The following is a 25,721-nucleotide window of genomic DNA, read 5'->3' on the forward strand; positions in this document are numbered from 1 at the left end:
GAACAACTCTGGGGAAAACTGATCTCTTGCAACTCATTACATGCCTCCACAGTACTTTCAAAATTTATTTATGTACACACTATCATAGGAAACAGCACAAGTTCAACAATGTGCTTTTTGATTTGTTTCCTTCAAAAATAGGGCTCTGTGATGATATGGTCTTTGTCCGTCCTCTAGATTATTTTTACCTTGCTGATCAAGAGTTGCAAAGATTTCAAAGCTAAGCAAATTACTAGAAAGTTCATGGAAATAAGTGGCCCGATAAAGAAGGAGCTCCTCTGATGATCCTACAGAGGGAGAGGACAGGACACACAAAACCAGTAGAATTTGGAAGCAGATGGCCATAGCCGTGTGGCCTTGCATTAGGGATATTATGTTTTGCTGTTCCTGAGCTTCCATTACATGTGCACAGTGATATTGCAGCATGGTTGCTCTATCCACAGATAGTTAGGGCTTGATTGGAGGTGGTAAGATGTCTGTTATTTGCAACAGGCTTTTAAAACTCAGGAAGGAAAGAAGGCATGAATTCGGTCCTGTTTAGTGAGCCAGGAACTGTTTAGGGTCACTGCTTCTGAAAGGTGTGGTAGCACATGAAAGTAGTGGTGGACAGTGAATGTTCTGGACAATCTGGCTGTACTTTCCAACAGCAGCAACTGTGGCTTAGGGTGGGAAGCCCAAAGCATAAACCTGTTGACTTTTTGTAATATGAAGAATTTGTGTAACCTATGCTCTGCTTTTAAGTCTAGGACTTTTTTTTAATTACTGATTTATTTCACAGATATTGTTTCCTTCACAAAATTCATTCTGATGGGAAGAATGTGTTAAATAAAAATAAGAAGTGCCAAAGTGCCACACAGCTGTACCCATTCTGCTAGAGCACACTCAGATCATGTCTGCTGTATATATTGAACCACTGAGTACTGAATGTCTGAGATCTCAAAAACTGACATTGATGGAAAGATTCCTCTTTGTCAGCAAGTTTTGCACCTGCTCAAGATAGGTTTTTCTTCTAATACCATGTCATTATATGCAATATTGGAAATGTAGTAAGAATATAAAGAGACCAGAAATGTCAGAGATCAAAATTGCATAGATGAATCCATAGGTAGGTGTCCAAGGGAAAGAAGGCTTCTTTTCAGAGGTACAGCACAGGGATGCTTAAAGTTGTCATCCCTCATATCTGTGAATTTGTGAATATTCAGCACCTCAAAAGAATAGACACCAAGCTTAGATCTCAGTTAAGCCCCTGAGGTTGGCAATGTGAGCCAAAGGCAATATATGTGACACAAAGTGTGGTGGGTTCCATTTGGTTTAAGGAAATTTATAGGTTTGAAGAAGGTTTGAACTCAATTTGTCTTCTCACATCTCAAAAAGTTCTCCACCTCCTGTGAGCTTTGAATCATCATACTTAAAGTCAAAAACATTTTAGAGCATTAAATCCAGCCTCTGATGTATGAACCATGATATAAATAACTTGGGGGCCTGTGTACCCAGAGAGCACTCTTCTAGACTGTGTTCATTCCCTTTAGGATTACACAATCCATCATTCTTAAGAAAGATGATGGATGAATGATGACTAAAATAAAAGTCACTTGTAAACTTGCCAAATTTCAACCATCTTGGCTGAAATTGTCCCTGAAAGGTATTTTTCTTGGGGAACTATTTTCTTGGTGGAAAGCTTCAGAATAAGTAATTATTTCCAAGTGCAAATCTATTAAAAAAAAAAAAAAAAAAAGGTCTGGAAAACATTTTTTTTACTGTGGAACTCAGTCTGAGGACAGCATTTATGTTTGTAGCATTTCTGAATTTATGGGGAATATCTTACTTGTCTTTGTCCAAATTTTAGGGAAAAAAAATAAGCCTGCATTTCCCTATAGTGCACAGGTAATTCTCCAGAGTGTTTATCAACTTTGGGAATAATCCATTTTGTGGCTGAATAGGATTTTCCCTGCCATCCCTGATCTATTGACCCTCTCCATGCCTTGACTACCCAAGACAGACCAGAATGGGGAAGCAACTTTGCTTCCCATGTATTGTCAATACCTCCCAAGAGCTCTCACATAGAAGTGTGAGGGAAGCAAAGCCTTGATGACAACCTGAGCAGCAAGAATAGGTTCTAGATGGATGAACTAAGTGAAAAAAATGCTAGCTTTTCCCTTGAGGACTGCAATAAAATTAAATTAGTAATGTTTGTTATGTTGTAGCTGTAATGATAAACCCCATAGAAAACTCGGCGAAGGAATCATTAGCTTTGTTGTCAGAAAAGAGCACAGAGTACAGTAAATAAGGAAGGCTGCCACACCTTGAACCACAAGGAAAAAACAAAATACAGTTTCATCATTCAGTGAGCACCATCCATCATGTGTTACGAATGAGGCACAGGAAAAAATATTGTGTGATCATCTAATTAAAGGCAATATCATAATTCATACAAGGGGCCAAATTAAGGTTGAACAGACGGCCTAAATGCTGACATTACCTCACTCTTCAATGCCCAGCTTTTCAGTGTTAATAGTCTCTTTTTTTAGTAATAGAACACAAAAAAAAAGGGGGGATTATTTTTAAGGCTGGTTAGAAAGTCTAGCCACCGAGTTGTCATGCATTTCAGTGTGACTACATCCCCTATTTGGCTTTAGAAAGCTCATGCTTACTTTCTGCCTGCATGTAGGTGCCCCAAAACACGTATTTGTAGTTTCTATACCACTCTGTTACAAAAGCATTGCCACAATTTGCAAACTTGTGCCACAATTTCAACATTAAATTATTTTAGTCTGTGATTTGGCTTGTGTGGGATAAAACTGTAACTTGCTGTCTTTTTGTAGGAACCATTGCCTTATTTTAAGGGAAAATGACAAATATTTTCCCTAATTTTCCCTAGTCTTCACTTCTCTGCCCATGGGAGCAATATTAGCAAAATTACCACCAGTGCACGTCAAAGCCACTTGGACACTGAGCAGGCTGACAAATGGCTCACCACTCTGCAGGCTCCCAGGTGGCAGTTTGTAGTGCAGTGTATAAGGCAGGCACTTCTCAGTTCATTTTTCCTATTGAATTTGCTTTTTAAAGACTGCTTCAAATCCTAACAACAATTTATTCTTTGCCTTTTATTTTCTGTAAGGATTGGTCAGTCTGCTCTGATTCACACTTCAGTAGCCTTTGAAGACTCAGATACCATTAGACTGAATGCTGAAAAGATTTATCATCTAAAACTTGAGCTGATGCATAGTCCTGAAGAAACCATCAACCTGAGGCTAGCATCAGCAAGGCAGGTTTGGTGTTCCTGCCCTGGGAGTAAAGGAGCAAGCAATAAGAGAGATGTAGGTTCACCTCTGAATGCAGTCTTGGAGAAAGGCTACTAATCCTATATTTAATGCTCTCTCTGTCATATGAGCAGGGTCAAACAGGTGACAGGTGTTTTCTGTCTGCAGCAGCACAAGAAAGCTCCTAATCAAAGCCTGGTGCATCCCAGTAGAGGAGGTTATCTCCACTAGGGTACCCCAGCTGCTTTGCTCCTGTGGTTCAGAGCTTCACCTGCTGCTGTAGCCAGCTGATTAAACTGGGGCCACAGGTGTTGCTGGGAAGGACAGAAACGTGGGAGTTTGACTACTGTCAAAGTCACAGGGAAGAAAAGAACAACTGGAGGTTTGACTGGTCAGCTTTCTACAGTGGTGATGGTCTCTCTCTCTCCTCTTTTTAAAGCAAGAGCAAAGGGAGAATGAAACTAAACTGGAAAGTAAAAGGATCTGTTTAGAAAAGTTCTTGGGCACATCGTGAGCTCAAAGCACACGCCACGTGCTTTTGATTGCAGGGGCTTTGCTGAATATGGGCACAAGTGGACTGGCATGTGGGGCATTTTGTGCAGTGCTTCTAATGATGTCATGACAGGAGTTTGGGCTTAGAGTGAAAATAGGCATTTTGAGCATAGCGACTTCCTCTTGCTGGTATTATTTAAGTAACTAGGAAGAACAGCTCTGCCCAATTTGCAGACCACAAACATGAAATATATTTAGCGTATATTCTCCAAAATGAGCAATTTTATTTTTATCAAAAATGCACTCTGTTTTGTTCAAGTAACAGATGGAAATCAATGGGTTTTAATGTAACCCAGAAGAGCAAGTTGTAGACTTATTCCCTTAAGTGCCCCTTTGTTGTTCAGACCACAGCTGTAAAGGGATTTGAACCTCATCACAATAAATGCCAGTACAGAAATTTGAAAGGTAGGCCACAGACTTTGTGGCCCACCAGAGAAGGTATCAGCTGTTCCTTAGAGGGGTGTAAAATGAGACAGAAATGAAATAGCATCTTTTTCATGTTATTAATGCCGTAAATAGCCCAGTGGTGTTCAAGTTCAGCATTTTATATATAGCTTGTGTATTAAAAAGTAAACATCTACCATTAGGCTGGAGAATGTGCTCTCTAAATGTAGACATTGCTGTAGTGCAGTCAGTTCTAGGACAGAGTATCTCTTTGCTTCCTAATATGCAGCTAGTCCCCTCTGTACGTGTATTGTGTGGATAGAAGTTAAACACACACATGGACACACACATATATATGCACGTATGTATGCACACAAGATCTTCTGCAGGAACAAATGATGACAGTGGGATGTTAAATGGCAGTTGCTTAGCATGGAAAGAAGTCAGGCACTGTGAAAGGCATCATTCTTGACATGGGCAGTAAGGCCACCATAACTCCAAACTGACAGCCCCTTGTGCTCCTACTTTTCTCCTGGGAATAAGGCTGGTCAGCTGCTGGCCATCCTGCCCTTAGCAATAGGGACAGTCTGTGGCTGCAGGACTCTGCATTTCTGTATGTTTAATTTTGCAGGCAGAACAGTTCTTGGCTAGCTGTCTACATATAATTGTCTTAGCTTATTTACTATGTAAAATAAAATAAGTTGTTCTTCTATAGTAATGGTTCTCAGTTTGGCACCAAAGTTTACACCTGACAGATGTAATGGGATAAGAGGGAGGTCACCCCTCTTCTGTGACTGGTATTAAGCTGCAAAACTGTTCTCTCAAGAGGTGGCTTAACAGGAGTGCTATTAGTCACGGAGTAGGAAGAGGCAATTAGTCACACAATACTTAGCAAGGCAGCAAAAATTACAATAATGGAGGACCTCAACTACCTGTGCATGTGCTGGCCAAGAGTTACCATGGAATAAGTTATAAAAAAGGGAATTTCTTGAATCTTTATTTCTTGGAATGGGCAGGTATACACCAAGGCAGGGAGTGCTTTCAAACATGGGTGAAGCTCAGGAGATGGCTCATTGGAGATGTAATCCCAGCTGAACCATCAAGCAACACTGACCACAACTAATAATTACATTCACCCTGCCTGAGGTATGATGAGGTCCTGGTTCCCTTGGTACCAGGAAAGGTACCAAAGCCTTGTACAGTAACCTTAAATGCTGGAGAAGAGTGCTGGAGAGGACAGGAATGTGGGTGGGGGAAAGATAGAAGGAGCTGTTACCATCTAAAGGTTACCTGCCTCCAGCAAACCGCTACACAAAGGAGCCCCCTTGGCACAGACAGTGGGAGCTTTTGCCATCCCACGGGAATGTTTTACAGTGAATGCTTAGGCAGCCCTGGGGATTTGTGTAAGAAGGCAGCCAAGAGGAAAACCAACCTGATTAGAAAAATTACCTCGGTCACGTGTAGCCCACAGCTAGGTGCATACAGTCCAGAAAGAGCACTCAGTCAAAGTGGGGTTTGGTTTCTTTCTGCTGAGGCCTTAGAGTTATGCAGAATTTTGAGCCCATTCCTTGGAGAATGGAGTTACTGAGGCCAACCCTTATGCAGAAATGGTGCAATAGGCATCCTGCCAAGGACAGCAGAACGTGTAAAATCCCAGGCCTGAGGAGAAAGTATGTAGGCACGTGACAGTATATTGTGGTACTTTTAATGTCAGAACCCCTGGTGGGATAGCCATAGTTAAAAGACACACATAAATACAGTGGTATAATTATATTCCAACTCTTTCTAGCATTACAGAGTTTTTGAAAGGAGCCACAATACTGACTAGGCAGTAAGCTTAGAAAGAGGTCCACTGGGTGGACCTATCATACAATTAAATCAAGAGCACTTGTAAAGTCAAGTACCTGACTGTCACTGCTGTCAGGGTTACAGGCATGGTATCACTGCACAGTGTTGCAGCATCCTGTTTGTAGTGGCCCACAGCTTAGTCCTTGTGCCTTTCCTACACAGCCCAAGCCATCCCAGGGGTTAGTCAGACCCTGGCTGCAAACAAGTATTCTGCTCTGCTTGTGAACTCAGCTCCCACACAGGGTGGCATATGTACTGCCATGTGCCACAGGAATGGGTGATGTGTGTGTCTGGAGATTTCAGGGTAACTCAAAGCAAAAATTAAATAAATAACCCCAAAAGAAAAAAGATATAAGGCTTTGTTTAATAGAGTATTAATTATGCAGGTACTGAAAGATTTCTAGTTCCTTTCAGCACTCAGAATTTAGATTCTGCTGGATATACTTAATTTTTTAAAGCCCTCTACATTTTGCAGTTTACACATTTGCATAGCGTAGGACTACTGTCAGGAACATATATCTACAGATCTGGGGCAGGAGCTGTTCTCATCATTTTAGTGGGATGGAAAAGAGAAAACAGTTCAAAGGAGGAGGATGGGGGAAGGGAAGAATTTCCATATATTTTTAAGGAATCGTAAAGACACACAGGCAAGTGTGTCAATCATGAGACACAGTTCTCTCTTTAATAATGTCGGGAACACAAAAGTTCACAGAGCACATGTGTGAGAGGGTGCTGCGCTGCCTTGACTACATGATCTGCATGATACATGTCAGAAGATGGGAATGTTGCTATGGCAATTCTTCCCTCTCCTGAATACTAAGTTGTCAAAGAAGCCAGTTCACAGTCAGGCAGGCTCACTTATGAACTTGCCTGCTTGAAGATGCTAAATACTATTTATATCTTCTCTTGCAAGGAGACAACATCATTTTCTGCCCTGACCTCTTAAGGCCCTGTGCCCCAGCCCTCCAGTATTCCTGATGCTTATGTGATTTGGAAGCTGCTGAGGTCAGAGATTTAACTGAATTTTGTGCTGGAGAGTGTTGGGGTTTTCCCTCAGCTTATACAGTGTCCTTCAATTTTCATCTTGCTAACAAGGCAACAGACGGGTGGGTCTTTCTGCATTTCCAAAAGTCATCTTGCTGTTTTTATAAAGTTTTGGATCAAGTAATTCATTTATCTTTACTTTCAGTCTGCAGAGGAGTAGCCTGTTCTCGCTCATGTTTCCCCCTGGCAGACAGCAAGAGTGGGACTGCCAGCCTGTTGGTCACCCCTACCAGTTTTTTCACTGGGTAACCCTTAAAGCCCATCCTGTCTTTGCTTCTGCTGTTGAGCCATTCCCACTATGCAGTGTGGGTACTGTGCTGGGAAAGGGATGCCTTTACTGCCAGCTCTCCTAACTGCACCTGTGATTTCCCTTAGAAATAATGCTCTGCTTTGCTTCCTTCCCTAAAAACCTGCGTAGCACTGCTTTGTGGAAGCAAAGCATCTTTGTTGTAGAGGTGGCAAACTTCAGTAGATGCAAGGATTCCTGTATTACAGTGTCTCCCAATGTCCACATTGTATCATATTTTCTAGTAGCAGTCTCTGTTTTCAGCTATTTTCCTTTTAACTAATTTTCATTTTGTAGCTTGGAATATTCCCTGCTAGGAAAATCCTACATGTCTGATTCAGGATAAATTTTCTTAGATGGCTCAGGCACTCCAGAACTGAAGATAAGCAAAAACAGACTGTATTGTCCATATTAAAAAAAAAAAAAAAAAAAAAAAAAAAAAAAAAAGTTCCTTCAAATTCGTTGATCATACTGGTTTTATCTTGGGCTTTTTTCCTCTTCTTTTTTTCAGTCGGGATGGATACTGCTGTAGGAAACTCTGGAGGTAGGCAGGATGTAAAAGTCTGATCTGATGTGCTGTGAATGAATCAGGACAACAGAGGAAGAGAAAAACAGTTGCTCTGCTTACCTGTGTGATGCCGACTATTTTACTTAATTTTACCACCTCACAGTTGGCCAGTAACTTTTTTTATAGTTTGAAGTATTTATTTAGCACCTCCCATGGGCTCTAAAAGCACTAAAACAAATGAGTTCTGCAAGAGCAAATGATCAAGGCAAAAGGTATATGACAACCTAGATACCAAAGTACTCCAATACCCACCTCAAACAAAGAATGTACCCAGCATCTGGATTTAATTGATCCTTCAGTGATCAATTAAAGAATATCAAAGCCAACAGAAAATACAACAATGTCACAGAGAGAAACATGACCAAAAGAACAATAAAAGATAATTTTTATGTCCAGTTCCAATAAGACCAACGAAACTCTCTCAGACAAGTCACAGGTTCGTGTACAAGAAGAGACATTTGCAAATACAAGACATCTTTGGAAACTGCAGGAGCAGATGCTTTCCAGAAATGTGTCTTCCTGATGTAGCATTCATTTGCACCTGTAAGAACAAGAAATAAGTGGAAGAATTTCAAAATCAAGCGTTGACTCTGTAACACATTCAGACATAATTTAGATCCTCCAAAAATGTCATTGACTTAATGATTTATTTTATGTCTGGTTTCTGCTGTGCTCATCAAGAGAGCATTACTTAGTCCAGCTGAGTATTTTGATACCCATGTGACTCAGAGGCAGGGATTCAAACCACATTGGCCAGTACAGAGATGTCAGAAGTTTCCACAGTGCAAGGGACACAGAAGTGAAAAGCATTTGCTGGTTTAGAGGGATTAACACAGAAGGTCGATTAGCAGCTTGCAGCCACCCAGACCTAGGATTCTTAAACTATGCTCTTTATTCTTTCTTTTCCATCTGAGCTCATTTTGTTTCCAGAGATTTAAAAGACGGACTTGAGAAGCCACCCCTGCTGCAGGTACTTTCCGTGTTTCTGAGTGAGCAGGCCAAAAAAAACAGCAGACCAAGATAATTTTCCTACAGTGTTCCACGCCAGCTAGAGAAAGATGATGAAGTGCAGAAGATTCACTGACAGCGCAGCTCTCCCTGTAGAAGAGGACCAGCATACGCTGCTTTCTTACGGGCAGGATTGCCCTGCCCCCAGGTCACAGTGCTGTGCTGCTGCAGCTTACCCAGAGCAGCTGTGGATGTCATGTCTGAAAGACTGAAAAGCTGAGAATTCCCTGCTCAAAGAGCAGCTTTTACCTCGTGCTGCCAGAAGTTGTCCACGAAGCCTCATCTGGGATGTGACCATGAGAGCTTCCTCAAACAGCCGTGCTGTTTGCAGGCTGCCTGCCTCTAGTGACCACAGCGTGATCCCTTTGCTTTCCCCACTGAAGCCGAGAATCACTTGCCCATCCCTGGAACAGCTCCTCTGCATTCACAGCCATGAAAAACCGCAAGAGCTGGAGTAAACTGAGATTTATTCAGAAAGAGGGTCTGAATCCAATTAGAGCAAAATAAACCGTCAACATGACACATTTCCTTCTCACCTCTGCAGAAGCTAATCTAGCTGATCCCTTTGTGTTGTAACAGGAAAATCCCCGGTACCTTACGGCTCCGCAGCCAGCGCTGGAGGACACGGCACAGGCAGCAAACACCAGCTGTCCGGGCCTCCAGCCCGCCCAGCTCTGCCTTCGGTGCTGCGAGCCAGCAGCTGCCTCTGCTGCCTCCTCAAACTTTCTGCTACGAGCCTCCAGGCAAGCACTCACTTGGGGCCACATCTCATTTTCTTATTCCCAAATAAGCATTCTGCTTTGCTGATGTGATGCAAGTTGCCTAAATAAGATATTCTGGGAAAGAGATCTTCCTGTGTGCTCTTGAGAGGAGGCAGACGTTCCTTTCGGGAGGCATGGCGTTCCCACAGGCTGCACTGACATCCTGTGGCACGACTTTCCCGCCCGAAAGGAGCGTGAGGGGACAGCTTTGACCCTCCATGTCCCCTCTCTGCTCACCGCAAGTCACTCTTGCCTCATCCAAACCCTTTGGGAGGGGAAGGGGCACCTGCCCCCTTGCTGGGTCCAGCACCAGCTCCTGCCCACTGCGCCTGGCAGCCACAGGGCCGGATCTCACCGCAGCTGCCCCTCATCCAGACACCACCAGCCGGGCAGTGAGGGACCGTCCCCCGCCCCTTTCTGGCGTCTTCTGAATCGCTGCCCACAGCAGCAGGGCTGTGCGAGGATGAGCTGTAGTGACCCATCACTGGGTGGGGTGTTGCTGGAAGGGTGGGGGCTTTTTTAAGGGAAAAAATTATGAAAATCCCTCACCCCCCGCCGCAACTTCTGCGCACAGGGCACTGAGCCCTGCCATGGGGTGCCCAGGGTCTGCAGCAAGCTGCATCCCTCGGCCCAGGCTAAGACGCTGTGCAAAATAGCACCCAGCCCCTCAGAAGTTGAGTTTAATTTTACTTCCCCTTGGGGAACAGAGTTAATCTGTAACTTTTTAGGCATCACTCGATCAGCTGAATTACTGCTATTAGCTTTGGACTCTAGGCATTTTTATGAGATATTAGTTCCAGGGCTTGTGGTTTGGCATAGAAAGCATATTATTCACACACAAAACAACTGCATTAAAATAACATTAGGAATCTGGCTTAAACTGACAAAACCTAGGAAACTCAGAATTAAGTCTGAAAGTATGTCCTTAAGTCACCCACTGTGTGCCCGGTGTGGCCGCTCAGGCGGTGTGTTGGCCCCACTGCCTCCAGCTGAGCCGTGCTCCCCTCAATGTTCCAAGGAGGAAACAGGCTGCACCTCAACTGAGGCCCCACCACCCTTGGGGAGCAACAACCCCTCTTTGTGCTTTGGAATCCTTGTCCAGTCAGACAAGTTTTAGGACTTATGTGTAATGCAACTTTTTTCCTACACATCTCTACCTAGAGCCAGGTTTCCTCCCCTGTCACCAGCATCACTGTGGTCAAAGCAAAAGATGCACTCAGCTGTGGAGGCTGGATGGAGGCAACACCAGCCCCGAGAGAAGCAGATGGGCCTTTCTGCAACCTGCCAGGGGAAAATCCTTGGCTCAGAAAATGCCGTCTAATGTTCACTTTGTGGATCACCTTACTGTGAGGGAGCTGAGGCCAAGAAGCAGTGTGAGGACACAGGTTGCTGTCACTGGAGCTGGGGAGGGATGAGGGGAAACTTGTGCAGGAGTTGTCCCAAAGGACTCCCCTTTCACAGGGCAGAAATTTGTGTCATAGCATGCAGTAGCTGAAAAACAAAGGAGGGTCCCTAAAATGGTCATGCAGTGGGTCAAAAAGCAGCAGCTCTGTGTGCATTCCTGGTCTGAACATCAGCTGTGCTCCAGTTTTTCTCCCAAGGCTCTGCCCTTGATCACGGGACACAAATATCAAAATGCTCATCTGGGCCCTGGCTTTCCAGAAGGTGCATCTGAGCTTTGGAAAAGGTGATCTCAACTGCAGCATGTTCACTGCAAAAGCAAACAAACAAAAGCAGCAGCCTCAGCAGAATCACAGCTCCCATCCTCCAAGAAACAAATTACCACAGGCCTCTAGGAAGGACTGATCTGCTCACTCCTGGAGTGTAGCTCATTTTAAGACATTCTTCTTCCATGGCCACATATTTGCCTTCTCATGGCAGCAAAATCAGCTCCTCTAAAGCCATGTTTGAAATAAGCTTCACTTCTGCCCTACCCATTCCTTTTATTTAGGAGCTCTGCTATTTTGTAGGAAACAATCCAAGATGCTCACGCATGAAGTATCTCTCAAGAATAAACCACATTAAAGAGAAAAAAAACCCAGAAGGCAGCAGCTAAAGAAAAAAAATTGTGTTCAAGTTGCAAGGTTGTCACATTGCTCTGCAAAAAGTGGTGCACCTTAACCATATTGGGTGTGATTTTTTTTCCTCTCAGTGAGGTGAGAAATACATTTGCTATTCCCATCTTGGAAGCAAAACAAATAGAGTAATTATTTCCTTTCCCAGCAAAGGCAAATGAAGCTGAAGTTATAAAAGCTGTGCTTTTTACTTGTGTGCCTTAAACCAACACATTCCCTCACTGGCTGCCATTTGCAACAGACCACAAACATTACTACATGTGTCACCAAATTTGTGTTTCAGGTCAGAATTGAGATGTTCTGGTGATAAATGAGGGATGCTTGTTCTGTGGACATCTTGTCCCAGAAACACTGTAGCTAAATTTACCATAGAGCACTACCAGTTTAATTCTTCCTTAGGAGGTCTTTTAATGAAAAAATGTTTTGATTGTTCTGGAACCATTATCTAAACATAATTTGGGACCTCAGTATCAGGCCTCCTTGGATTTCTTTTAAAGTTGCTGAGTGTCTCCGTGTCTCTGAGAGTACAGGCAGTGCCATGGATATTCACCACTTCTGAAAGATGAGTCTGAAATGAGCAGCTGTTGCATGGCATAGGGGTTGTGTCACAACGTGCAAATGATGACCATGTAGGAATAAACCCTATTCCACTGCTGGAATTCCTGAAGATAAAAGCTGAGCCCAGAAATAGCGAAGAGCAAAATCTCCTGCGTATTGGGCCACAGAACCCAAGTAACCTGTAACAGAGCAAACGTGGGTGACTTTCACATCCCGTGGTCTCAGGGTGCTGCACGTGCAGTGTGTCCACAGGACACGAGCACACCCTCATCCTTTGGACAGACACTCAGAGCTGGGCCAGTGTGCATATGTGCAGAGCATTTCCAGAAAATGATGGAATATAGGCCAGGATGGGTTTTCAGTTGTCACAAGGAACGGTTTCTTACCTTGCCCATCCACATCTGCAATCCCCACAAAAAATTTTTTACCGGAAAATAAAAAGAGGTTGAGACTGCAGGTGTGTGCATTTTATTAAACCCACTGTGTCCCTTGCAAAAAATGGTTGAAATGGCAGGTGATTGTTCCCATATTAAGGAAGACTTAAGAATGACTGACAAGATCCGCTTTTGCAGTTCTTATTTCTGCCAATCAAATTACTGAGGACAACAGTGAATAGTGCATATTTAGAAAATGTATTTTTAAGGTTGGGCTTTGACTGAACAATCTCTGCTTCATGAGAAGCTGAAGCCTTCCCTTCCCAACAAGCTGTGACTTAAATGCAGCAAGTGAAAGAGAGGGAAAAAAAAAAAAAAGTTGTGATAAAGAAACAAAGCTATAAAACAAAAATGTTGTCTTGCCAAATGGGCACCAGTACCCTACACTCTCTTCTCAGGCTTGGGAGCAAACTGGATTCTCTTATATGAGGACACTGATCAGAAGGAATAGACAAGGAAGAAGAAACAGTGCCCTGAGCTGGAAGACAAGGATGGAACAGAATGAAGCCCCCATGATCTAAGGGGAATTGGTCAGTGACCTGCAACACCACTTAGATACGCACAAGTTTATAGAGCTGGATAGGATCCATCCAAGGGTAGTGAGGGAGCTGGCAGAAGTGCTCACCAGTCCACTTTCTATCATTTACCAGCAGTCCTGGCTAACTCAGGAGGTCACAGTAGGCTGGAGGTTACCAAATGTGACACCCATCTACAAGAAGGGAAGGAAGAAGGATCCAGGGAACTACAGGCCTGTAAGTCTGACCTTGGTCCTAGAGAAGGTTATGGAGCAGATCATCATGAGTGCCATCACAGGGTACATGCAGGACAACTGGGAAAGCAGACCCAGCCAGGGCGGGTTTATGAAAGGCAGGTCCTGCTTGACTGACCTGATTTAAGTTTGCGATCAGATAACCCCACTTAGTGGATGAGGGGAAAGCTGTGAATATAGTCTACCTGGAGTTTAGTAAATCCTTAGACACCACTTCCTACAGCTTTCTCCTAGAGAAACTGGCTGCTCACAGTTTGGCCTGGTGCACTGTTTGCTGCATGAAATCCTGGCTGGATGGCAGGGCCCAGGGAGTGGTGGTGAATGGTGCTACAGCCAGCAGGCAGCCGGTCACAAGTGGTGTTCCCCAGTGATCAGTGTTGGGGCCAGTTGAGTATGTACATTGATGATCTGGATGAGGGGATTGAGACACCAAGTTGGGCAGGAGTGTTCATCTGCTGGAGGCTAGAAAGGCTCTGCAGAGGGATCTGGACAGGCTGGATCGATGGGCCAAGGCCAGTGGTGTGGGGTTCAATAAAGCCAAATGCCAGGTCCTGCACTTGGGTCACAACAAGCCCAGGCAGTGCTACAGGCTTGGGGAAGAGTGGCTAAAGTGGCCAGGCAGAAAAGGACCTGGGGGTGCTGGTCAACAGCAGCTGAACATGAGCCAGCTGTGCCCAGGTGGCCAAGAAGGCCAATGGCATCCTGGCCTGAATCAGCAATAGTGTGGCCAGCAGGAGCAGGGCAAGGATTGTCCCCCCTGTACTTGGCACTGGTGAGGCTGCACCTCGAGTGCTGTGTCCACTTCTGGGCTCCTCACTACAGGAGGGACATTGAGGGGCTGGACCAAGTCCAGGAAAGGGCAATGGAGCTGGTGAAGGGCTTGGAATGCAAGCCCTATGAGGAATGGCTGAGGGAGCTGGGGGTGTTTAGCCTGGACAAAAAGAGGCTCAGAGGTGACCTTATCCCTCTCTACAGCTACCTGAAAGGAGGTTGCAACCAGGTGGAGGTTGGCCTCTTCTCCCAGGTAACAAGACAGGACGAGAGGAAATGGCCTCAAATTTCACCAGGAGAGGTTTAGATTAGATATTAGGAAAAAATTCTTCACTAAAAGTGTTGTTAAAAGGGTTGTTTAGGGTTATTGGAACAGGCTGTCCAGGGAAGTGATTGAGTCCCCATCTCTGGAGGCATTTAAAAGCCATGTAGATGTGGTGCCTGGGGACATGGTTTAGTGGTGGACTTGGCAGTGAGCAGCTGAACTTGATAATTTCAAACATCCTTTCTGACAAACAATTCTGTAATTCTAACCCTTTCCACCAATCTGGCTTCCACCCACATCCCAACTTCATCAGTCCCCTCCCTCTTCATCTGCTCTTGCTGCCAGGTGGTCTGGCATTCCCTTATCATGGCCTCAAAGGACTCTGCAGTGTGGGGGATTAGAAAGACAAACCAAATTCTTCCCCTGAGATAGGCAGGTAGGTCCCCAGGTGTCTGTCCTCATTACAGATTGTGCTTTGGGAGCTGGATCCAGCTGGCAAAAGTTTCTCATTAAGATGGCAAGGCTGAAAATGTGAACCTGGAGGGAAAATACATAGTTGTGGAATAGAGGTGGCCTTAAGGTTAGGTTAAAGAGGAGGTGATAAGACTTCTATTTTTATTTTAAGTTAGCATTGTGGTATTCTGTTAGTTATGGAAGTGGCAGCGTGTTTTGGGTGTGTTCAGGTTTATTTGGATTTCCCACCCTTACCTCCCCTGCTCTAAAAATGTTGCGATCTTGCAAGTGTTAAATTTTGACTAGTTTCACCATAGGCTTGGGACAGGAAAAAGCTTGTTTTAGGACTGCTAAAGTCTGGATCTTGTACAGTGTGTGGGAGTTCTGCTCCAGCTATTTTTCTGGTACGTATTTGAGGAAAAGCAGGGAGAGTAGGCAGAGCTCAGACTCTGCTTATTTTTGTGCTAGCAAACAGCATAGCTCTGGCAAAGGAAAAAGGATTTAAAGTGTTGATCTGACATGCTAAAGCCATGGGCAGCTCCTGACAGTGTCTTCACACAAATGAGATCATCAAGATCATGGGCTGCTACTGCCCTTTTGACTGGAAAGCGTAAATACCAACAGAATACAAAGAGAAAGAAATTAGATGCAGGGCAATTGTGGAAGCTTTAAGAGTCTGGGGTCCTTGTGCTGGAGGTCTGCCAGTCCTGCAGACTCTGTCTCTTTTAGCCAGTGACATGACAGCCCACCTGTGTGGCTTCTAAGGAGCTTTTACAAAAAGCACTTTATGTGGTCAGCTCTGCAGTGCCCTTCCAGCAGTGCAGCCCTTGCTGGCTGGAAGTGTTGGGCAGCTGAACCATGTGTGTGTGTACAGCCCTATGCATTCCCAGGGGTGGATGAGGCATGTGCTTGCATGTCCAAGGAAGCTTGACTTGGAGCGCAACTCCACTGTGATTATTTCAGTGGCTTTTCTCCCCCTTGATTTTGTGTACAGAAGGAGAGGTTCCGAGTAACTCTGCCAAAATTCACCAAACTCTGCTCTACATCTGTTTCAAAGAATCAGTGAGTCTAACATCTGCACTTATTTAGTGATAAATGGTGATAAACACTGGCTGAGGTAGCTATCCCCTGTTAAGAAAACATACCTGTGTCTGTTGACTCCTCTTGTCTCTTATTCTGCTCTTTGCACCGATGGCATCTGCCACATCCAGTGTTGTCTGGGTGCCAGCTGACCACATGATCCAGCCATCCGATTGCTGTTCAGTGATGAATGGCTACAGCTGCTGCTGGCTGCATATGGCAGTTCAGTAGCACTGCCTGGTTACATGTGGTGAATCTGCATTGCAGCTACTGCTTGCTACAGGATGTACCTGAGGAGATTTAAGAATAAAGAGAGGGAGGACTGAAAAGCATGTGAAATAATATTGGGGGAAATCCACAGAAGTCTTTCAGTCCTTAGCTCTGTAGCCTAGTTCAGCTGAGGGCATAGGAAAGCCAGGCAAACACAAACGAGCTGCCAAACTTCAAAATTAGCCCGCCTCATCCATCCCTATTTCCTTCCACTGCAAGGAGGTTCAAAATCTTCATGAAGAAAAATTATAGTCATTGAGTCACTCCAATAGCAGTGATCTGGCTGCCTGCCCCTGCCAGCCTGCTACACAACTTGTGTGCTAATGTTTGGATTTTAGTGGTGGGAAACTAATGTCAGGCTGTACTCCCTTCATGCACCATTGGGCTGTGCTTATGGTCGCTCTTGGCAGCACCAAACGATTAAACAGATAAAACCATCAGTCTTGTTATTTCCAAACATTAACCTAAGTGCTAATAAAGCACAACCCATGTCTTCCTTATGGACTCTGCAGAGCTGAGTCACACTAAAAACAGGATCTGAATGCTGGAAAAAGCCTCACGCTTCTTTCCTGTGCCGAGAGGCAATACCTCTCTGTGAGCAGAGCTTGCCTTGGAGCACTTTGTTGTGAGAAAGCTGAGGGAGCTGGGCTGGGCTGCATCTGCCAACAAAAGCAAGGAGGCTGTGACCCACATCCCTCAATGTGAGGGCAGGGGTCTGCTTGGATGGATGGATGGCCATGTCCCTGCCCCTTCTGCTCCCTTCTAATGCTCAACAAGGATCTCCTCTCAGCCCCCAGGCTGGGTAGGAAATGTTTGTCAGGCTCCAAGGCAGAGGAAATGAAGTGATTCTCCCTGTCAGTGGACTTTGCTGTTGATGGCTGAAGATATTATTCCCAAAACATCCCCAGCAAAACTGGAGGGCTTTGTAAATTCATTATGTCACTGAGGAATCTGTTTAATCTGCTGCCTTTCCCTGGGGGCACTTTAGACTTAATGAGAGACATGATGAAAGGGATCAAAACTGGTTTACAAGAGTTTAGTCTCAAACCCCTCGGATGATGTGCTACTGACTGTGCTGTAATTTAGAGGAGCAAATGAAGACACTGAGTAGCTCTCACCCTGTCTGAGAGGGATGGTGGCAGAGGCAACACATGAAAACCTCGAGCTCTGTATTGCATCCTTCCTTTCCTAGGTGTCATCTCAATGAATAGCCAAAATCTCCATGTTGCCAGGAGCCTGATCCATGCTCCTGGTACTACTTGGCAAGCATGCTTATTCTCCAGTTTACTGTGCCAATGACATGGTAAGGCGTATCCTAATCTAGCTTATTTATATATGAAGATACTAACTCAAAATGCAGTCAAATGAGAAACATTGCATGTATGTGAGAAGGAGCTTTGTAAACCGGACAAATAGTGGGCCACAGAGATGGAACATGGAATAGTTTCAACTTCAGGTTCAAAACCCATTTTGCATATAATCTTAACATAAGGCACTTACTTGTTTTCTCTGCCTGCTTGCTTTCCCCTATTGCCCATGCTGTGTCTAGTCCTTTCAATTAACTTGTACCCTGCCTTCTTATTGTGATGGGATGGAATGATGGACCAGCATCTTTCCCACTATGAAGTTGCAAGAACAAGGTCCTCAGGAAATTTTCTTCTGAAGGACTCTCTGTGGACCTGTGCATGTTGTGCCCTTAGAAACATGCAAAGTATTTTATTCCTATATAATAATTCCCATGCCAGTACCTCATTAGCCTTTACTTTCCAGCTTTTTTTTATTTTTTCTTCTGAGTAAATAAAGACTAAATTATTTGGAACAGGATTTTCCTGCAGTGTAATTTTGCTAGCAACAGCTGAGCATTTTTCATAGACGATGGGAGTAACACTCTCTGCCAGGAGGGAAGGGTGATTTCATAGAATCATAGAATAGTTTGGGTTGCAAGGGACCTTTAAAGATCATCTAGTTCCAACCTCCTGCCATGGGCAGGGACACGTTTCACTAGACCAGGCTGCTTGGAGTCCCATCCAGCCTGGGATGGGGCATCCACAGTTTCTCTGGACAACACGTTCCAGTACTTCTCCACCCTCATGGTAAATTTCTTCCTAATACCTGATCTGAACCTACCCTAAGCCATTCTCCATTGTCCTATCACTACATGCCCTTTAAAAAAAATCCCTCTCCAACTGTCTTGTAGCTCCCTTTAGATACTGGAAAGCTGCTGTAAGATCTCCCCAGAGCATTCTCTTTCTTCTCTAGGCTGAACAATCTCAGCTTTCTCACCCTGTTTTCATAGGAGAGATGCCCAACTCTCTGATGACCCTCCTCTTTGTGACCCTCCTCTGGACTTCCTCCAACAGGTCCCATGTCCTTCTTATGCTGGGGGGCCCAGGTGGGGTCTCACCAGAGGAGAGCAGAGGGGCAGAATCCCCTTCCTGACCCTGCTGGCCACACTGCTTTTGAGGCAGCCCAGATCATGGTTGGCTCTTTGGGCTGCAACTGCACATTGCTGGGTCTTGCTGAACTTCTCCTCCACCAAAATCCCCAAGTCCTTCTCCTCAGGGAAGGGCCTCTCTCAATCCATTCTCTGCCCAGTCTCTATCTGTTGGGATTGCCCTGACCCAGGTGCCAGACCTTGCACTTGGCCTTGTTGAAGTTCATGAGGTTCACACAGTCCCACCCCTCAAGCCTGTGCAGGTCCCTGTGGATGCCATCCCTTCCCTCCGTGTGCCAACTGCATCGCGCGGCTTTGTGGCATCAGCAAACTCGCTGGGGTGCACTTGATCCCACTGTCCATGGCAGCAACAAAGATGTTACACAGATGTTTGCTCTGTACTATCAAGCAGTGGCTGCCAGAGCCAGTGCTCGCTGCAGAGATGGGCTCCTCATGATACCACCCTGGGAGCTGGGAGGGACCAGCACCCTTTGGCCCTCAAGCACTTATTGAAAAGAGAGACGAAAGTGAAAATCTTTGAACTGTCTGACTGGTTTTTTACCCACTCTGGGTTCCAGTGATCTAAACGCTGAGGTGTCCTAGATTATAAATATACTGTCCAAAATCACACCCCAGAGACTCACATTTATTGAAAGAAGTGCAATTTTGTGAAGATGAATCTATTAACTTAACTGCCAAGGCATGATAAATAGAATTGCAATGAGAAAAGGCCTAAAACTGATGGGTTTTATTAATTTATATATAGTTTATAATCCAATTCTGTGTAATTGTGCATGTTTTGGATGTAGGTATTTAGATGTTGATATTGCTACAGTGTACAGTTTGTTTTTATTAACTTTATAATGTATATAGCTTGGAATAATACCATTTTCTCACAAAGATGAGATGTAAGATTAAAATATTAATATTAAAATAAAGTAGATGTACAGTCATGATATTTATTTTGCTTTCAGCTATTATAATTGATAGTCTATATAATGTACACATATGAGGTTTTTTAAAAATAAATATGGGTTTGTGAGAGTGCCACTTACCATCAGTCTGTAACACATTATTTAGAGATTGTCTATGGGCTGTTGGTATCTTTCCCACTTTTTTTTTAAATTACTTTAAAAGGATCAAAGAGGAAAACAAAATTTAGCATGGAATTGATTTTTGCATCAGCTGGTTTTACATTAAATAACAATACAGTATTAAAAAATTGCACTGTCATCTCCCCCTGTGAAGTTGCATTATGTTCTGTAGCCTTGCCTCACTTATTAATCCTTCAGTAGCACGCACTTAATTGTTGAGCGAATGACACAACATGTGAAGAAATAATACCAACAATGTGATTTATATCTCTCCAGGCAAAACCACTGAGGACTGGATCATCTGCCTTCGCTTATTATACTGTGACACAGGAACAGCCTGATCTGAAAACAGTGGCCAGGTAGGACACACTGAAAATATGTTCCCCGGAAACAAAAGGGATGTCTGCTCTATGAGTCAAGCACAAGTCTGAATTGCTCTTTAAACTAAACACGCGTGGTGGCTAGAACCTCTGGGGCTCTGAGCTGGTGTGTGCAGAGCAGAACAAGCGCAGTGGGACCACCAAAGCCCAGCCTGGTTGCTGGACACCCACTGGAGAGAGCTGGGGGATGCAACCAAAGAAATATGTCTGACTCCCATGGGATATAGATACATTGAGCCAGCAGGACTTCTAGCGGGAGAGAAAAGGGGAGAGTGGGTAGACAGAAGGTATTTTTATAGCCGGTGGTGTTTCCCACTATGAGTCCACCTGGATTAGTGAAGCCACTTTGCCAACACAAGCATCAGTTCACCAATTTCTAGACAGTGGCTAGAAGTGGTGGAGAGCAGAGCCTACTGGAAATAGTTTTGAACAGCTAGCACTGCCACAGCAGAAAGATTGCCTCCAGTCCAACCCCAAGCTTTGGCATGCCAGATTTCAAGTCTTCCAAATACAGCATGTTTTAAAGATCAAGTAAAAAAACTGGTGTATGTAGATTGTGTGGCTCATTGTGTTTACATCACCTTGTGTCTTGCTCTGTACTTTGGAGGACAAGGGATGCAGATCTTCTGGTGCAATCAGCTATGAAGAGAAGATCCAGTTCAGCCCATTTGTTCTCCTTAAGCCTCCAGAAATATCTGAAGAGCAGAAACCCGGTCTCCACCATGTTCTGTGGGTGCAGGGTTCATTTTTTTCCAATTAGCATTAATTTTTCCTCCAACTCCACTCCTCCCATTTCTCTTGCCTTTTCTCAACATAATTAATTTAAAAACAAATATGTTTTTAGTAAAAGGAAGTTAGAAAACCAATGTATTGAAAATAGGACTGTTTTGTTTCCTTGTGAGTAAAACAGGCTCCCATGTGTGTCCTACACATTTCACAGGATCAAGGCTTCAGTGATGTTGCATATTAGCATTCTTGCATTGTGGCACTCTGACTTGCCCTATCTTTTGCATTTATTTGAATTTTTCTCTTCTGTCATTTTTTTCCTATTCCCTTCTGTTTCTGTTCTTTTTGTTTTGTCAGACAGAAGATAAACACACTCTACAGGCCAAAAAGAAGTATCACTTGGATATTCCATGGATTGCATGAAATGCTATCCCTGGAGAGCAGTAATTGAAAAGAGTTAAGGCAATGGCAGCTCAGTTCAGCCATGTTGCTAAGTGGCAGAGTCCTCACACCCAGGTGTCTGTAAGGGGGGGTCTCGAGTTCATTCCTGTTCAAACTCCGTGTGCCACCTGCACAGCTTAGGGCACCTGCACTGCATGGCTGCAGGCTGCGCTCTGGAGGTCGCTGAAGGGAGAAGTCCAGGCACATTTGCCAGCGTAGTGTGTGTCAGCCATTGTCTGGATCAGCCAGGCATGGTCAGAACATATCTCAGCCCACCAGTGTGGGCAGCAAGGCCTGCTCCTCATCTGTAGAGTGTGGCTGGCCCAAGGTACCCAGAAGATGCTCAGTGGAGTTGGAAGATGGTGGTATGGAAGTAAGGTTGGAGAGGTGGGTCACAGAACTTGCTGTGCTTTTCACCTCATGGTGCTTTTGGACTTAACAGTGCTTAAAAACCTTTCCAGGTTCCTTGCTTGAGTTTGTGAGAGTTTCTGAACCCCACTGAAAATCCTTTATACTGCTGATTTTTTTGTTTAATCTGCTAAGGTCCTAAATGTTTCTGTTCTAAATTTTCAAGCTGTGTGATTATGAAGAAGCAATAGAGGGAGAGTCTCTTGCTTATTGGGGCTCAGATCATAATTCCGATTCTATAGGAGTTAAAAGTGGAGAATCCTTTGCTTAGAAAATAGTAGAAAAACAGAAAATGAGAGCCATGAGGAAAGGTCTATAAACTGCTGGCAGTACAGTTCAGGAAGGAAAGCAAGCACAGGGTGTTATATGATTCCTGTGATGGTCATCTGTTGTACAAGCTACGAACACTGCAGACCTTAAAGACATCTCTCTTGAGTTCTAAAATCCTTTAACTAGTCTGAGTCATTTATACAGCTGAACAGACTCAAGGTCTCTGAAGTAAACTGAAAATACCTGTAATTCTGCAGAAAATTAGCCAAGAGTTATGTAGTCCCAAAGCAGAGGAAGAAATAAAAAGGAGTCATAAAACCTCTGGTCTCTGGGAAAGCTCTGGGTGAAGACGACTTTCTAATAGAATTTTCTAAACTCTCTCAGTCTCACTTGGCTTCTGACATATGGAAAAATTTTCGAAAGGCCAGAGCAAAAGGGTTCCATTTCAGCATTGATTGCAGTGTTGGGTTTTCTTAACTCTCTCTCCTAGGAAATAACTCACCAATGCACCATTTGCAATAATTAAATTACAGGCCAATTCTCCTGACTAATGTGACTCAGAAGACACAGGTTAAAACAGCATCTAGAAAATGTCTGAGCAGCATACCTTATGGACAAGAACTCAGCATATAACTTGAGGTTGACATTAATCAGAAAGCTGCTAGAGAGTCTTATAGGCATGTTATTATAATTTGCTATTTTTAAAATTCTCTGAAGTAATCAGAAAATCAACCAGCTCAACATCCCTAAAGAGAGCTACTTCCCACCCACCAGCAGTGGCTGACTTCACTGTTGACATAAAAACCATGAAGATCTCAGTCTAGTATTCTGCCATGTAATTGTATCCTTAATTTTGGCCTTGTTGAAAGTCTGCTGGAAAACTGATCTTGTGTGTCCTCATTAGAAGCAATTCATATGTAAATCATTTCAGATTTTTTTTTTAAATTTAAAGAAAGAAAACATTCCTGTGACTTAAACATTCTGCAGGCACTTGCTCCTCTTGTGGCTCCTGTGTGACTGTGACTCCTGGTAAATCTGTGCCTCCTGCCAAATCAGAGTGAGAAGGTTGCTGGCTAGGCTCTCACCTTCTCTTGCCTTAGCTGCTGGAGAAAGCACCTGTCAAGAGACTTCACCTTTTCCCAGCCTTGGGTCAGTCATTGAAGGGACATGAGATGAAGCTCTGCTATCTTCTACACTCTTGTGCCTGGCACACACCCATGGAAGGTGCTTCACTCCCTTCAGTCAATAGTAGCCATCTAATTACCAGCTTTTCTGCATATTAGAAGGCTTAATTTTTGCTCTTTTATGTGCAAAAATAAGTTGAAGTGGTAGTAGTGGAATGACATCCTAGTGTTAAAATGGAATGGCTTTGAAAAGACATTAAATAAACAAGTCAGATGACTTCTCTGGGCCTTTATCAATAAAACTGATGAAGCAGCATATGAGGTAACAGCCAAATACTTGTCTAAAAGTACAACTTTATCAAAGTTTGGGCACCTATTTCTTCTGAGTATTTCTGAAGTTGGAAATGGAAGTTATCATGAAAGTGTTGACAGCAATTTGAAGGTGTAAAGGAATACTGCATCTTTATAATGATTTCCATGCTTTTGAATTGGATGAGCTGAGTCCTTCACAATCTTAACTGTTCCTAAAATATAATGTCTGAGGTATTTGTCTCTAAGAAAGCTGAGGTTTTATTGCTTAAGAATAAATTTTGAACTATTGCTGAAGGTGTTTGGAACTTCTCTTTGGCACCTTGTTATTGTAGGCACATAAAAATGTAGACGAGCGGGACTAGGTAGCAGATGATGAAATTTAAGTTGATTAAAATCTGTTTGTCAAAGCCCTGTTTTTCCCATGTATAAGGAATTCTACATTAAAAGGTAGGAAGGAAAAAATAAAGGTAGAGCTTGAGGTAATTTGGGGTATCTTGTTCATGAATTGTCCAGTTCAATGCAAAATAATCTTACAGCTGCTAGGAATCTGACCTGGTGCCCAGAAATGTGTAAAAGCACAGCTGGCCCTGTCTGGGCTGCAAATCAGCTTGAACACTAATGGCAACGACTTTATTTCAAGAGAGTATTTAGCTTCAAAAAATGAATTGGGGCTGCATGTTCCAAATGTCATCTGTCAGTTTAACAAATGGCAACTATATACACATCTTAATGCCAGATTGCTGTTTCATTAGGCTCCTTGTGGGTTATTCCTTCTTGGTAGCTGGCAATATTCTAGCTGGAGCAGCAGAAAGGCAGGAGGGCAGAAGCTCCTTGCCACTGCGATGCCGAGCAGCTCCTGGCTGCTTTCAGGAGGCAGCAGGAGAGAGACGAGGGCACCAAACGAAAATGTGCAGAGGAGAACAAGGGGGCGTGTTCCTCAGTACAAGTTAGGCTCATCACAGGACCAGACACAGAGGTATCTTGGAGTCAGGGCTGTGACTCCAGCCTCGGCATGCAGGCAAGTGCTGATGGCTGTTGAGCAGCACTGCCCAAGGGTGGCCTGAAAGCTGGAAAGAGCAGGCAGGTGGTTCCAAATGGGAGCACTCTGTAGCTCTGCCACAGAATATAAAGGCAGATCAAAGTCTCACAGGAACAAGCAGATAAACTCTCAGTACAATATGCTGAAGTGAGTGAGTGCTGAGGAAACAGCCATGGCACAGGGTGGAGGTAAAGATGGGCAGGAGTCTGCGCTGTCTCACTTTGCCCAGCTCCAGCCCACTGCAGTGCCATTTCTGAACTGTCCTCTGTGTCACAGCAGCACTGCAAGGACTCTCCATACCTATAGGTCAATCCACAGGCTGGCTCTCCCCGAGCTGCAGTTGCCCACACCAAAGTTGTCAGATTTCCTGTGCAGTGGAAATGCTTCTGAAGTGTCCTACTTTGTGAGTAATCAAGGTTTTGTGGCTACCGTGGCTGAGAGCCTTCAGCCCTCCCCCTTGTCACTGCTAGCTCAAGCATCCTGATGGAGCACCCTGGCAAGATAAACACACTGAAATACTTAAAAGTGCACTAAACAGGTATAGTTTTGAATGATTCATTCAGGCTGCTGCCAGTACAAGTGCTGCACAGCATGACTGGAAAGAAGTTGCAGAGGGAGAGAAAATTAGTTTCTCTTTTTCTGTCTCCAGGGCCAGGTTTAGTAAAAACAGGCTGGTCAATACAGGAACAGTGGGTTCCCTTGCTGGGCAGCTCTGAATGGCAGGTGAGGCCAGAGCACAGAAGGGCATCTAGGTAACTTTGTTCACAGGATAAACTGCCTTCATTTGCTTGTGCCTCAGCATCCAGGGCAGTTCATGCTGGGATCCATAAACCACAGGAAATGTGAACCACTCTCCCCCTGTCCCACAGCACTCCCGCTAGGAACCTGCTTCTCCTCAGAAGAGTCTCACTTGCTCAAGGGTGAGGGGCTCAGCAAATGAGCTGCTGCATTCCGCACCTTGCTGGGAAGTTTTTGAGAAGGGAAAATTGTGTTGGATCCTCACAGAGTGCTGCCATATGTGCTGACACATCTGTGCAGACACCGTGGAGGGTTCTGCTGGGGAGTTAGAAACAGTTTACCCTGAGTCCAGTCTCCTAACAAACCTTT

At 44.2% G+C, this 25,721-nt stretch overlaps 1 long non-coding RNA gene across 2 annotated transcripts; it reads left to right on the top strand.

Annotated features, from left to right (window-relative positions):
* Positions 1-15,153: 15,153 nt before the first annotated feature.
* LOC138107263 (uncharacterized) lies at positions 15,154-23,938 on the top strand. 2 transcript variants are annotated; one of them, XR_011149360.1, is made up of 3 exons: positions 15,154-15,440; positions 20,191-20,273; positions 21,378-23,938. It is a non-coding gene; the product is annotated as an uncharacterized lncRNA (long non-coding RNA). The 2 variants fall into 2 exon arrangements; XR_011149361.1 differs by lacking the exon at positions 15,154-15,440 and adding an exon at positions 17,619-17,689.
* Positions 23,939-25,721: the final 1,783 nt, after the last annotated feature.

Source organism: Aphelocoma coerulescens, chromosome 3 (assembly GCF_041296385.1).
Source record: "Aphelocoma coerulescens isolate FSJ_1873_10779 chromosome 3, UR_Acoe_1.0, whole genome shotgun sequence".
Classification (NCBI taxonomy): domain Eukaryota; kingdom Metazoa; phylum Chordata; class Aves; order Passeriformes; family Corvidae; genus Aphelocoma; species Aphelocoma coerulescens.